This window comes from Hippichthys cyanospilos, chromosome 19 (assembly GCF_059441005.1).
Source record: "Hippichthys cyanospilos isolate Australia breed blue-spotted pipefish chromosome 19, RoL_Hcya_1.0, whole genome shotgun sequence".
Lineage (NCBI taxonomy): Eukaryota > Metazoa > Chordata > Actinopteri > Syngnathiformes > Syngnathidae > Hippichthys > Hippichthys cyanospilos.
The window spans coordinates 9,748,224-9,764,223 of NC_142387.1; the positions used below are offsets into that span (position 1 = coordinate 9,748,224).

The following is a 16,000-nucleotide window of genomic DNA, read 5'->3' on the forward strand; positions in this document are numbered from 1 at the left end:
AGACTTAAGATATCTGTTGCTTTTGTGTATGACACTATGATGCTGTGAATTTTTTATCGATCCAGTTTTGCGTAATTTAGCCAAAGTTACGCAACAGTACCAACCAATGTGTGGTATTTCTATTCCAATCATTTGATCATGACATTAACTCTTTTAGTGCCACGCGTTATCAAATAAGGAAACCTCTGGTATATTTAGCATTTTCACTCATCTTTCAAGGCTGACAGAATATCGTGTGCTATGGTTTTGTTAATATGGGTATTATCATATGAAAGATTTCCATTACTTTAAATTGCATGTAGGTAATATTTGTGTTGTAAGTGTGAAAACACTGCTGTCCAATGGTTGTCGTTATCACTACAGTGCTCAATTGGCTTATATTAGGTAAGCATTGGTCAAGGGTGTCAGCTACCCTCCATATAAAAACATATTTGACGATAATTTTATCATTTATTTTCCTTATTACTTTAAAAGACAAGAACTCATCAATGGCACTGAAAGAGTTAAAGGCAATTCACATCAAAGGGAAATAATTGAAAGAAGATATTAGGGAGCTGAAATTTCCCCCAGAAGGTTGAGAACATGTCAAAGTTAACCACTTAGTCCCTTGGCTAAAATACTGAGAGAATGATGTGGAACCAAATAAGCCAAAAATGGTCCAAATACATTACAATGGTTTAGATTTTTTGTTTTTGTGTTTGACACTAAACATCATCTGAATTTTGTTTTGTTGAATTTTCTGGTCTGTCACAGCGCTAGATAGAAAGCTGTAGGTGTCACTTGAAATAAATCTAAGCACCACTGTATTTGTATTTTCGTAAGTATTATTAAAAATAATTTCTGTGAAAAAAAATGGAAAAATTCAATCCAAGGCTTTATAACAAATGACTCACTGCACCGTCACCATTGTATTACAACATGCCATCATAATTCGCGACGTGATCCAAAAGATATTCCCTCAGATTCCATCTGCCGTTGTCAGACACGCAATTAAAGTTTGCTCGAAATCACACGGCTCTCGGGCTACCTCTCAGCATGGCGTTGACTCTAATGCTTCTTGACGTCTCGACGTGACTGTACCGCGCGCACTGTACATACGCGCGCAACACCGCAACGCCCCCCCCTGCTGTGAACAATATGAACATTCTATGAGCGGCAAGAGGATTAAAAACAACAAATCCCTCCACGGAATTGCGAGCGTGGCGAGGCAGCTTAAATTATGCAGGTCCATGTGTTACGTTTAATTGACTCGGCTCGTCCACTTTGGAGCGTCCGACTCTGGTAAGGGCGGCGCTAATAGTGAGGCTAGTGTTTCTCATATTTGCTACAAGAAATAAGAACGCAGAACCAATGCCACAGGGAAGAAAAGTATTTCAAACAGGCGTAAGACGCTACTGGCGAGTTTTTATGGCGTGGGTTGTGGCCGCTGTTTGACAGGCTCCATTGAGATTGTGCACATACTTTGATTACTCTCAAAACGTGAGGCCTTTTTCTGTAGAATCACTCGCCTACATGTATAGCCTGAATTCTAATTTTTTCATCAGTTATTTCCAATAGTCCTTTTTATTTGTTTTATTGTCCAAGTTTTTGGAGAGTGATTTCCAACAGATGTGTTGGGAAAGATCATCAAGTGAATTGCAGTCAATGAAGTTTGCGTGATTGGATGATTGGGCGACATCTACAGTACGTGTTCGGTGTGACGGACACGAAACAATGAGATAACACAGGTAAGGTAAGTAAACAATGGAAACTGGAGCGCTTGAAGAATTCTTAACGCTCTCCTCTTAATGCTCCTGTTTGTGAACACGGATGGATTCTGACGTAGGTTTGGTCTGCTTGCTTCTTTTAATGAAAACGATGTGGTACAACCTTGATTAACAAAAGCTAATAACACATAGCTAATTTCAATTTATATATATATATATATATATATATATATATATATACCCGATGCCCGATTGGTCTGTTTGTTGACCCTCCTAATACAGGGGTTGAAAATGAAGTGAAGAAAAGTTGACTCGTACACTGAGAAATACGGTAGTCAAATGTTCTGCCAGTAATTCACATCATTATCATTATTTTTACATTAAAGTGGTGTAAAATTGAAACTGTTTTGCCAATTATTCAATTAACTCATTCAATGCCAGGGACTTATTTTAACGTTTTTTTTTAAGCATCCAGACATTCAATACCAGATACTGAAGTATCAATTTAAATTAATGTCCTTAATATACTTATGTATCAATTTAATTTAGTAGTCTACTTTAGTATCTGGGATTGAATGTCTAGACTCTGAAAAAAACGGGAAAATACGTTCCTGGCATTGAATGAGTTGCTATCAGAACTTTACTCTTCCAAATATTGGCCTGAAATAAAAATCCACATCCATTGAGACATTTTTAGAATGAATGCAAATTAGTTTGCTAATTAATTCTTAATATGCACTAGTGCTATTATAAGCATAGGCCTCAAGAAAATGAGGTTTTTGCTTTCATTTTTTGATGTATTAAAGAACCCTAATTCTTCACTATAAAGCTTATCTTCACACTTCTCCACTTCATTAAATCATAATAACTTATTTACGAACTTTGACTAAAGCTGTTTGCCTCCCTCTCAAAGCCTGATTTAAGATCATATCTGCCTCTGTGGAACTGAGGCTTGACCATGTTTCGCATCTTAAGCATTTGTGATAGCATCATGCTTTAAAATTTAAAAAAAAAAAAAAAAGATATTTTTTTATCAAGCATTTGTCACCTCTGCGTGCCTGTTTGTCAGGGGCTTTTATCGTGGAAGGTTTATGGAGTTGGAAGCCAAATGAAGCCGCTGGCTCGCCAAGGCGCGCATTTCACAGTTCATTTCGTGAAAACACTCGCTACTAAATCACCTTTATACTGTTTGTAATTAGTACTCCAAACTGCAGCGGGCCAGTGCGGGCAAAATTGTGTGACGGGGCAGAAACGTAACAGAAACACTCAGTGAGTTCCCAAGTGAAAATATTCGCATGAGTAAATGTTCTACCTGGATTGACAAAAAAATAAATAAATAAACACAATTAAAATAGAGAATTTGCCAGCATTACTTCTCCACCATTTCCTTGAAATATCAAACGAGATTTGGATAGCATTTTTGGATTTGACAGTATTGCGATGTAACACATTGACATAGCTCCATTATTTTATGTTTTTATCCTTGATTTATCTTTAAAAAGTGAGAAATTAAACAAGTGATTGTGACTGTTGTGCTGTCACAATAGTACAGCAGTTTTGTTTGTTAGCAAATGCACATAGCAGTTACTTATATTATTACCTATCTAATGCATTTATTTCTTCTTAACGTTTTCCTTGCTATAGATGAGAATTCTCATCATGTAAATTATGCTGTCTGCCATTAACAGTTTTTTTTCCCCTCTTTTTTCCCATGATTGGATGGATGACACTCGCGGCCAGCGCTCGTCTTAATATTAAGCCAATCGAGCACTGTAGTGATGACCTGTGATCATTTGATGGCCGTTTTGCTCAGGCTGGGGAAGAAAGATGTGATCAGCCAGGCCAAGAAGAAGAACGAGTTGAAATCAGCTCACTATAAGCTAATTTAAGTCTCATGGTCGGCCATATGATGAAGATGAGTTGATTTTCCAAGTATCCTAGACTGATAAACAAAATGAGAGGAAAAAAAAAGGACCTGGGATTGAAAGTTTGGACTCGTAAAAACCTAAAATTGCAGGTATACAGGTAATATACTCCACAATTATTATTTTTATTGAAACAGTAGTGAACAGTACTAAAAGTGTTAAATACTAAATTAGGATATAGACTGTTATTATGCCATCAAAAACACATTTTTTTGTTTTTGTTCATGTTTTATAGAAGGGAACTACTGTTTATATGTTTTAAATGCCACCAAATCCAAAAATATTACTGACAAAGTCACTGTTGAGCATAAAACACATCTTTCACAAAAAAAAACTCATTTTCAACTTATTTTGTTCAAAATAGGCTGGTGTCACTCATGTTACCTATTTTCAAATGGTGATTACCAAAGACCGGAATACGGTAGAATTATACTTTCCATTCATGTTTACATAGCACACAATAATCTGTCAGTCTTGAAGGATGAGTGAAAATGCTCAAAATTGTCTGGCATTCTCGGATAACTTAAGTTAAAGGGACAGTTTTTCATCACAGCCAGCAGGAGGTGCTGCAGGTGCTGCATTTACCATTGTTTGTAGCAATAACAAACATGGCCGCCTCCGGAGAAGTGCCACCCCTCATGTAATATAATTCAATGATAACTAGACCTAGGATTCGATTTAAAACATACTGTTAAGAACAGTTCATTTGCAAGTTTTTGGAATTTACAGTCATTTAAGTCATTCCTTTTTAATGAAAAAGGGTTTAAATCTTACACACTGTCCCTTTAAGGAAGATTGGCATCTGAGTCAAGGTGTGTTTCTGTGTAGTGACAAACCAACCCTGACTTATTATTTTAAAGGTGTGCTGCCTGTGGTGCGGAGGGCCAACTAAAGAAAGTCTTTCCTGATCACCGCGTCAATAACATTAGCATTCAAAGCGACCCGCACAAACTAACCTGCTTCAACGTCTCAACTTGGGCATCTTGTTTAATTCTGCCGCCTTTGTCCACCGCACGCGCTCATCTCTCCACCTGCAAAGCCAACAAAAAGACAGAAGTCAGCGTCACACTCGCCCGTTTTCCTTCAGCTTTGCCGCTGCCGTGGAGGCGGCGGGTAAATTCTCATTTGGAGGATGAAAAAGGAAAAAAAAGTACAACAAATCCCCGGCAAAAGGAAATCGAAACGCTCCATCTTCAAAGAGCGCAGTGGTGAGATTAGAGGGCCTTAAAATGTGGCCGTGAGAATAACAAGCAAAGAGCAGTTGTGTTCTGTTCTGTTCTGTTCTTCGGTTTGGCAAACACACCGAATTCATGGACAGGGTGAAGAAAGAACAGAAAGAAATCGAGAGACCCTTGAGAAAGTTGGCGGCAGAGTCAATCTGAAAGTAATGACAAAACTCCGCTTGAAATATTGACAAAATCACCCACATTCAGTCCAGAGGGCTCGATACATATGTATAACTGTTAACTAAGAGCAGTGGTTGTTAAATGGGGGTGTGAGTCCTCCTGGGGTTACGTGAATGCACTTACAGGGTATGAACGATTAAAAAAAAAAAAAAAAGGTTTCTGAAGTTATTTGCAAATCTAATTAATTGCTTTTTAATGCCATGGCAGTAACAGTATAGCTTTCTTTTCAAAGTAAGAGCAACTTAACTGTAACATGAAGGAACTTAGGGCTTAACGTTAAACAGAGTTTTTGAAGGTATCTGTAAATCTAATGTAATGCTTTGTATTACTGTGACAGGATCAGTATAGCTTTCTTTTCAAATTAGGGGCAAATTGATTGGAACATGAAGGAACTTCGTGCTTGATGTCAAACAAGGTTTCTGAAGGTATCTGCAAATCTAATGCTTTTTAATTTCGGTGACAGGAACAGTATAGCTTCATTTTCAAATCAAGAGCAAATTAATTGGAATGTGAAGGAATTTAGTGCTTTATTTTAAACAGGGTTTCTGAAGAGATCTGCTAATCTAATTTAACGCTTTTGAGTATCATGACAGGATTAGTCTAGCTTTCTTTTCAAATTAAGAGCAAATTAATTGGAATATGAAGGAACTTAGTGCTTGATTGTGGTACAGTGACTCCTTTGCCCGACGTCAGACATTTTCATTTTGTTTGACAAGGATATGCATTGTCAATATTACCCGGCAGACAAGTCAGAATTACAACTATATGATGTTACACCATCTATCTTCTGGAATAAATAAAATATCTCTAAACATCACTAAAAATGAAGTTCCAAAGTTAATAAATTACACACAGATGATAGCACTCTCTTTTAAGTGTTTTTTTTCTTTTCCTAGCGAAAAATTATTGCACTTTTGAGTGGTATCTTGATTTAAAAATATTTCACAGAGGGTAAATAATTTTAAAAAATGGTGCGCATGAAAAAAAATGCTGTCTTATTTTCCTAATCGACTCGCTGGGCAGCCGTAGAAGGCTTGACAAAAACATTTTACTCCCGGTCACTATTTTCCAAAAGAAAACGCTTGATTTAACTTCAAAAAGAAACACTCTGGTTCGTTGAACATATTTCGACAAAAAACATTTTATTCCATCAGATTAAATATGCCACGGTGCTCTTTCCTCGTTGCCGAGTGAAGGTGATGAAGAGGAAGTGGCAGGAGGTTCAATAAGAGGGCAGCGAACAGATGGTGGTCTGAACGACGGCATCCTGGTGGGATGTGGCCGGGCACCACACGCGCACTTACACACACCGCCAGCAATACAACCGCACACACACACAAGATGGAGGACAAACGTTGCCAAATTATAAATGTCAAATCATCACTTCCCATTGAAATGAATGGCAACGCTATTAATCTGTTCCAGGTTTTTCCTAAAGCAAAAAAAATGCTAACGTGGTGAAGCTTCATGACGCGCTTGCTGCGCTATGATTGGCCAGTCTGCATTTGTGGGTCCGATTGAACTAATGGCGATCTGGCAAAGAAGTCATACCGACATGCTCTAAGCTTCTTAGTGATCTGAAAGCAAAATGCCAAACAACTTCAGTCAAAAGATGACTTTTTACATCTGCTTTGCACTTTCCTCTCTGTCAATCACGTTAGCATCCGCAGGGAGGAATTTCAATTTCACACTCTGTTGGGGTGCCACACACACACGCGCACATTTAAAAAACATGACTGCCGCAGACGTCGGGGCGGGTGTGGCTTGTAAAAATAAGGATCAGAGTGCATTCACAAGCTAAGGATGAAGGAAAAATGATAGAAGATAGAGCATAAAGAGTAATACTAATTGAAAACAAACAGTTGAGACAGATTTATTCAAATAGACTAAATAATTTAATGTAGTGAGTAGAATATGGAGGGTGGAGCAGTGGTTAGCACGTCCGAGTTCAATTTCACCACCCAATTCCGCCTTCCTGTGTTGAGTTTGCATGTTCTCCCCGAGCCCGCGTGGGCTCTCTCCTCCCACGCTGCATTGGGCGTACTAAATTGTGATTGGGTGCGGGAATGGTTGTTTGTCTCTGGGTGCCCTGCTATTGGCTAGCAACCAGTTGAGAGGGTCCCCCGTCTAATTCCCGTAGCCAGCTGGGATAGGCACCAGCAAGCCCGCGACCCTTGTGAGGATAAGGCTCTAGAAAATGGAGGGATCGATGCAATATTGTGAGATTTCAATATCCATCCAGATTTAACTGTGTGTACCACAAGGCTCCATTCTAAGTCATCTATTGTTGTGGTCATAAGCTTTTCCGCAGATTAATTTTTATAAGGCTTATCCTCACTTGGGTTTTGAGGAAAGTGAGGCAGACCATTGACTAGTCACCAGTCAAGGTTTTTGTGGACAATTTAGTCTTTAATGAAACTTAAAATATTTTGGCTATTTCGGAGTAAGAACCATTTTTTGTCTTTTTAAAAACGAGGCACCGTTGCAAAAAAGTTTGCACAGATTTTAAAACCAGTTGGTTCCCACGTGACGTTGTTTTTACCCCCCTTGTTGAACACCTTAGTCCAGTGGTTCTCAATGGGGGTACTTGAAGGAACTCTAGGGGGTACTGGACGCTTTAAATAAAACAAACAAACATGCAAAAAAACTTTTAAGAATAATGATTGAATGAATTAATCAGGAAAATATAAGTGAATGAAACAAATGTTATGTTCACTAGGTCATTATTTTAAAAACCCAGATTGCCCCTCATACTAGAATAGTTCGACCCAACTTGTCACGTGCCACCTCTCGTTACCTGTCAAGTTAATTATTTATTTTTGTAACCAGATAACCCCAGATTGTAACCCCAAAAGAGGACCCTTTTAAGTTGAATATTTTTCTGTGAAGAAATATTTATATATAATTATTGCTTTTTGCAAACAGGTCTGACACTTTATGTTAAATAAATATTATTAATTAATTTAATGACTTTTCTGTACTGTAATCCCAAATAAGGACATTTATGTTTAATATTTTTCTGGGGACACCTATTTATTGATAAATATTTATGTTTGGAAGCCGACGCTTTGTGTTTATTTATGTTTTTTGGACAAATATTAATTAATAATTGCTAACTGATATCTTCTCTGATCCAAAAGGTTCGAAAGTTTAATAAATCAGACATTGATGACATGTTTTAGGACTTCTTTTTTTTTTAACCCGAAACTTCTTTATGCTAGTTAAGAGATATTCAGCTGAAAACATTCTTCACAGAAGGTACATCACAGAAAAAAGTTTGAGTGAACCCCTACGGATGCACAGACGTTCTGTACAAACCTCACATGGAAAAAAAAACAACAAATCAGAGTGGAATAAAATTAGCGCATCACAAATGAGAGGGCGGCAGACAAAGCTCCATATGCTATAGTGCGATACGGAAAAAGTTCTCTGAATTCATAAATCTCCTGCAGCACAATCATTGGGCGAAAGTGATACATAAAAGATGAGGCAGTTTGACCTCTGCTCTTTTAAGGAGGAGTTTTGCACAGCGATATGGACTCCGCTTGGGTGTACTTTGAAGTTGCGGCAAATGAGGATGGGCTGGGGGGGGAGGGGGGCTTTAAAGCTCCGAGACCTCCGGCTCCGCTCACTATGAGTCAGCAAGCGCAAACAGCCTGGCCCAGCATGATGCATCGTGTTTGCTCGAGAATTATACAGAACGGAATTTGTGACCTTTGTGATTGAAATCAGTACAACTTGTGACTCTTTGGGCTATGCTTGGATTTCTTTGGAATAAAAATTATTATGTGCTTTCTGTAGTTCTCAAAGTGGGGTCCGCGGACCCCCGTGGGTCCCTGGCCTGAATGCAAGGGGTCCGTGAAAGAATTTGGGTTATCCTAGGCCAGGCCAGTGAAAATGGATCATTGGGGTCTGTAGCCGTCATTGGCAGTGAATGGGTTAAACACCTAAGGTACTGTAGTTGATTGCCTTAGTATTTAACTCATTCAATCCCAAAGACATATTTTTATGTTTTTCAAGTCCAGGTATTCAGTCCCAGGTACGGGATTGAATCTTATTGTTTTTCCTATTTTTTTCCAACCTTTTTTTTTTTTTAGGTTTTTGGCTGAACGGGCATCTAAAAAGAGCTTGTACTAAATTAATTTCGTAATTGATTGCTTTAGGCAATCACTAACTTTAGTACCCGAAGTTCAGCTTTATTCAAAAAAAGAAAAACGTAAAAATACGTCTTTGGCATTGCATGAGTGGGAACAAATTTATCTTATGTTGAAATGTGAAAATATTCATGATTTCTATAAAGCAATCAATTCAACCAGTTTCATATATTTTCAAAAATGTAACCATTTTGAAATTTGTCAAATAGACCCACGTAATCCGCGTCATCATCAAGAGCTTGATTATTTAGTCACTAAATATGATAAAGATTTTTTTGTCTGCAAATATTTACAATTTGGGAAAATTTGCTTTCCAAAAGGGGTCCCTGACTCGAAGAATTGCTGTAGAGACACTTGTTTATTCTCTTATATTAATTATTCATTTGAAATCATATTTTTCCTCGGGAGGGGCGGAGGTTGAAAGTCATTATTTGTCCGATGTTGTTGGAAAATAAATGGCAAAAATCAGTTAATACACTCAAAAGGTTCCAATCATTTTCCATCATCAAGTGCGGGGTCTCAAATTAAATAAATAAAATAAATATCGGATGAGTACCCGGCTTTAATCAGTGCTCAGTTATCTTGGAGCACTCGTGAAGATCCTTGCCAGTTTGGGATCTGTCCCTCGACGCACATGATATGTTGCCAAAACAATCCGATATGATGATCAAATTTGTTGAGCAAACGCGGCAGAAGCGCGAGGGCTTCTGTCCAGTTCTCTTAACGTTAGCAAGTCTGAAACGGATATGAATACCGATGTGACTTATAAGGAATTAAAGAGACTGTTCAGTGCTGGTGGCCAACTTGTTCAATTCTTAATTATCTCGCGCTCGCCCTCGGTGCCGCCTACCAGCTCGTCCCCCTCCTCCCCCGAATCTGCTTTCTTGTCACTAGCCCGTTTCTGAAAGGCCGCCGAGGGGCTGCAAGACATCTGTGACTCACTGAAGGAAGACTATGAGGGAATCAAAGCTGTCTGAAGCTTAAATGTTTTGCTCACCCGGAGAAACTTTACAGGATGTAATACTTTTCGCGAGGGATAAAGACGGAGCACTGCAGTGAATAGTGGAAAAAAACATACGTTGGAACAACAATCTCTTATCAACCATTTGCAATAATTCTTCTGTAAATAGGGGGACGTACATTAGGTTTTCAATATAAAATTGACAATATTTCCAAATTTGAATGGCAGTAAATAAGCCCAACATGGGCTAAATTTGACATCTACAGGGTGTACCTCCCATTTGCAAGCATTTAGAAGGGACTGCAGCATGGCATTTTGAAAGTCGTCTTGTTTTGACAATCCATGCAATATTTTAGCCACCTTGTGGGTTTTTTGTATGCTTTGCCGTTGATATCACACATCAAAAGCCAAAGTTCGGTTAAAATTTTCTCCAGTGTTTAATGCTGCACTTAAACAAATATTAATATCCCTTCCTGGTGCGCTAAAATTTTCTCCAGGGTTTAATGCTGCACTTAAACAAATATTAATTAATACCTCTTCTTGGTGCGTCAGAAAGAAAAAAAAAACATAATGTGTCACTAGTATTGTTCAAGGGGGCGGGCAAAATGCGGAAGCGGGCCGGATTCGGCCCACGGGCTGTAAATCAGTCACTGGAATGCCATGTGCTAAAATAATCTGGCTATCTGACGTAGGTAAAAACCTCTTTTCATGGCATCAAACAAATATACTTCTGACAAGTATCACTATCACTTTCGGAGAAGAGAAGCCATGCTAACTGCTAAGCTAGCACAAAACGCAGAGTACTGAAACCCAAGACTAAGAGCTTAGATGGCAAGTACATCACTCTTAACAGAACTATAAACAGTAAATCGACAGGTTGATTCAAGATGGAACAGGCAGTTTTTGAAACAGCTAGCATGATTTGAAGGTAGCCTCATTTCACTAATCCTTCCCCTGGAGTCCTTGACCAAATTCCTTCTTGACATGCACAAACACGATTCTCAAACACGCTTCTCATAATGACATATTGAAAGTGTGTAGTCGTGATAAATAATCACAGACGACGCTGTCCAGCTTCAGCACAATAATAAGCTAGCATTAGCAATGTAAACGGCCCGCTAATCAACACTCGCTAACCCCTCAGCTTCACTTCCAGTTCCCATTTCTAACCTATATTTCCTTTCCTCTTTCTTATAGGTTTCTTTGCAATAATATCGCCTCTTCGAGTCTCTATTCTGTGCTCATCCTCCGCTTTTGTCCCCCTCTCATGCTTAATCCGCGTTCCTCACTATATTTCCCCCCTGCAGACAATCTCGCTCCATCTTTCCCCGGCTCATCACTCTCGGCGACTCGGTCAGAATAACAGCCGCCATCTATCAGAACATTTTCTATAACCGGGGGGCAATTTTCCCGACGCGCCCTCTCGCCGTATTGTAGTGAGCCAGCACTGTAATTTTAACAAGAAATCTGATGCGCGTCAGGTCTCCGGGTCGGCGGTTTCATCTGAACGCAGGCGACGGTCTGCGCATGACCGGCGTGGGGATGAGGGCCGTATGCTAAACAGGTCGAAGAGAAGGAAGTGGGCTCCGTGATTACGCGGACACGCAAGCCAGGCGCTCTAATCAGGCCAAATCAATGCTAACTAATCCCGGGCCAATTAAGGAACGGCTGCTGAGCGTCCGCAACCCGTATCAATTTCTTTCACGCTTCTTTTTGTGAACTCATTGATTTCGACGCCCTGTGCGAAGGGTAGATAAATGAGAGAGCGCGGTTATGATTTACTTTTTCAAATAAAAATTTAAAATTGCATTGATTAGCAGGCTCACCGTGATCCTCAGATCACCTACATGGTTGCTCAAAATAATGAAAAGAATCTAGGAAGCGCAAACAAAGATGGTGGATGGTATGTTAGTCTCCTGTTTACAGTTTTACTGTGCAGTATAAGAAGAACACCAAACGAAAGCTAGTGTACGGATGTTAGCAACTTTGAAATGAACTCATTTATTGCTAGCGACGTATTTCCACATCTTTTTTTTAATTTCAGACATTCAATCTCTTGTAGATTTTCTTTTTTGTATCGTAGAGAGACAGAGACGTGTGTGTCACCGACAGTCACTGCTCTCAACCTTCCTCACTACAAAATGTAATACCAACAGCGGCCAGAGGTGGCCCCAAAAACAAAGCCAAATAAAGCACAAATCAATGACCTGTTAAAAGAATAAACTAAATAAGACCCCCCACATTATTTCAGGTGCCGGTACCAGTTAGTTGTTTATTAATCAATTATTGCTGCACATTAAAATATGGTTCTACAATCCTATCGTGCTTTTTTTTATTCAAAACGTATTTTGTCAGTTAAATGTGCTGAAGCACGGTTGCCTCTTGCAGCCCGGAGGCCCAACAAAGAAACCAGCAGATTTAAGTGAATGAAGGAAGGGAGAGGGAAAAAAGAGCATCAATCTTGAGGGATTTAGCCCAGATTTATGGAAAAAAAAGACTTTTATAATCTGTATTTAAATACAAATCAGAAGGGATCAAGCGGAGTGACTTTAAGAGCATGTCAGCATCACAAGCATCTCTTGCTAGGATATTCTGGCTAAAATGTTGGAATTTAGAAGGATTTGTTAAGGGGGGGGATGTACTAGAAATAGTGTCAAACAGATTTTTTTTTCATTCCCTTTTGTATTTTGTCGTCTCTTGCTGACATTCCAGCCCAAATATTCGAGTGGAAAAATAGTTGAGCCTGGAACAAATCAATCTAATATCCCACCCTGATTCAAATACTGATTGAATCATAATTTGAATGATGCACAAGGTGCACAAGAACGAACTGCGTGATTTGGGAGCGGAATAGTGACTGGCCACTTCTGATGCGACTCAGCAAGTCTGAGCGGCATCGCTCAACACATCGCCAGAAACCGGAGCTGACCGAGAAAGAGACACACAAGGTTAAAAGTTCAGGTCGCGCCACTGCAGAGTAAGCAGATTAATAAAACATGAGTGCCCGTTATCTCGCTATGCTAATGTTATCATCATTTTCGCGAACGTACATCGTCAAGTGGCTCATTTGGCCCCGGCCGGCGGCGTTGCGTTCGTGCTCCAAAGGTTCGCATGAGTTGCTTCTTATGTAGAGCCTTTGACAGCTCCTGGGAGTTTTGTTCCGCATGCCGAGCCCGGCGGCGACGGCACGCACATCCACAAACGGGGGAGGGGGGTCAAATGTAAACATTTTTCAGATGTGGATGCATGTTCCTCTCTCAATCAGTTCTCATATATGGAAACGTTCATAAAAATTTCCAGGAACGTCAAGTTCAGTACAGTAAGGATTCCTCTGCTACAAACAGCAAAAATCATGACAAACTAATGTTGTGTTTGGAACTGTACTATTTAATCAACAACTAATCATCACCGCTAATTTAAAAGTGATCCATCGTTTTCAAGATTCAAGAGTTATATTGTCATATGCATAGTAATACCACACAATGAAATTTTTCTTCTGTTCACTTCCCTAAGCAGACTACATTCAATAATCAAGCAAACAATAAGGTAGGCAATAAAAAAACTGTTTTTAGACTAGTGAAACTGCACTAAACATGTTATTGTAAATATTATATATTGAACATTGTTATAATGTTTGTCTACTAGGTTGTCAATGGTGTTTACATCGCTAGCATTATGCTAAACATACTTTATTAGCCTTTTAATTATTTTAAGTACACAAAACACGTTTCTTTAGTTTAATTTTAGCTTGATAGTACATTTCAGACAGTAGAAAGTAGAATGAACAGCTTGAAGCCTGTTTTTGGAAAAATGTGTCTACTATCTCATGCTTATTGCCAAAAAAAAAATGCCCGAGATGGAGTAATTCATGTTTTGAATTGTTCAATCCGATTTAGAGCTAGAAAAAAAAGACATGGTGTCAGTATATTTTGAGAAACTTCGGTAATATAGTTCAAACAAAATGATAAAAATAAACGTCGGTTCCACTGTCTTGAAACATCCAATTCCACGGACGCTAATTCACATCCCGGTTGCAGAAAGGGCCGGATCCGGAGCCGGGCTAATCTGAAGCAAAGGTAGTCGGGCTATCAGCGAGGAATTTAAGGAGGATTACACGCGCTGAGCAAAATGAGGCTCGGGCGGACGACGCCGCTCGAACCTGCTGCCAACGCATCCGAGTCTCCGACAGCGCGGCGATATAATGATACCAATTAACGAGGAAAGTGCTTACCGCTGCACTGATTTGCATTGAAGTGAGAAATGGGAGATGAAGGGGATGAAGCAAACAAATAAAGTATTGCCAGTCGCTTTTAGTTTCTCGCTTCAAGGGTATGTGATTTGAAGTCATTTGGCTGAATTTGATCGCTTTATACTAGCGTTTGTTTCCGTAAAGGATGGTCACTTTATTAGGGATAGCAAGGGGCAGTGTTGCTCAAATAGTGATTGGCATTTTTTTTTACAGGCACTTTGATACACTTATTTTTTTTTTCTGATTAGACCACGGGTGTCAAACTCAAGGTCGAAGGACCAGATCTGGCCCGCCACATTATTTTATGTGGCCGGCAAAATGCTGATTGGACTTCAAGTTTCTGGCTAAAAAAGCTAATTTTGGCTAAAATATCAAATTTGCAAGTTGTCATCAACTTTTAAACATTTTTTGGGGAAAAAAAGAGCATTTTTTTGCGCCTAATCTCCCTTTTAGCAGATTCTCCCACCCTCTGATTTCAAAACTGTGGAAATGATTGACAAACACATTTAAAATTTGACTTCCAAGTCAAACCGGCCACATGACAGCATCTATAACTACATTGTGGCCTTCGATAAAAATGAGTTTGATACCCCTCGCTTAGGCAAAGCTTTAACCTGCATCGATGCTGTAAAAAAAAGTTTATATTATATTGCCGTTTCCTTGTATCAATGTTCCTAAGGATGCAGTTTTAGGTATACAATTTTTTGTTGATAATAATCTTATTTATGGCAAGGAGGGAGGCGCGAAATCTTTTCTCTTTCCTAGGGGGGGCTTTGCAAAATATATTTGAGAAGTATTGCCTTAGCCCAAAAACGAAGGTACAGACTTTACTCCCCACATTCATCATCTATTCCAATAGCCAGCAAAATAAAATTTTGATAATACTTTAATTAGCCGAATAATTAAAATATACTGTATATAAATAATCCATTCATATATTTCAGAGGTTTTTGCAGTACTCCACGCTCTTGCATATGTTTAGTGTTTAACTTTACGGAGGAGAGATCTGCAAAAAAAACTGTCAATTCAGGGAATGTGTGTGAGGAGCCGAGGGCGTGAGCTTTGAATGACTTATGGTGTGAATAATGTGTTAGTGTGTATTAAAAACAAAAAAAAAAGCAAATCAGCTGATTTTAAAAGAGCTAATATTGCCCATTAATCATTTTGGCCCCAGTTACAGTTAAATAAATAAATATAAACAAATAAATAAACACACACATAAATAAACTAACAAATAAGTGAAAACATCCAAATTTTAAATTTCTAAAATTCACAATATGTATAAAAATGGTTGTAACAATAAAAAAAAAGTCATTTCATTCAGAAAAACCTGCACTTGTCTAGTTTTGCACTCGCAACGATGTACACAAATAACTACAATAGTGGAGAATTTTTCTAGAAAATTGCCACCAGATTCGCTCCATACATGAATATGTTTTTATTTTTCTGTTTTTAACCAAGCTGCATGTCAGATGCACCAGATGCATTTCCCACCACTTGGGTCTCACGCTAGGGAATCGTTACCTTTGTTGTTGGTTTGCATTGGCCCTGCATGTGTGATCGATACACAAAAATTGATTGTTTGCCACCCAGCTGCAA

At 38.9% G+C, this 16,000-nt stretch overlaps 1 protein-coding gene across 1 annotated transcript in view; it reads right to left on the bottom strand.

Annotated features, from left to right (window-relative positions):
- Positions 1 to 16,000, bottom strand: part of dlgap1b (discs, large (Drosophila) homolog-associated protein 1b) — an 89,305-nt gene that overhangs the window by 50,234 nt on the left and 23,071 nt on the right. Inside the window, exon 3 of the mRNA XM_088402393.1 lies at positions 4,588 to 4,662. The gene's annotated coding sequence lies outside the window, so the exon portion shown is untranslated. The remainder of the gene's footprint in view (positions 1 to 4,587; positions 4,663 to 16,000) is intronic.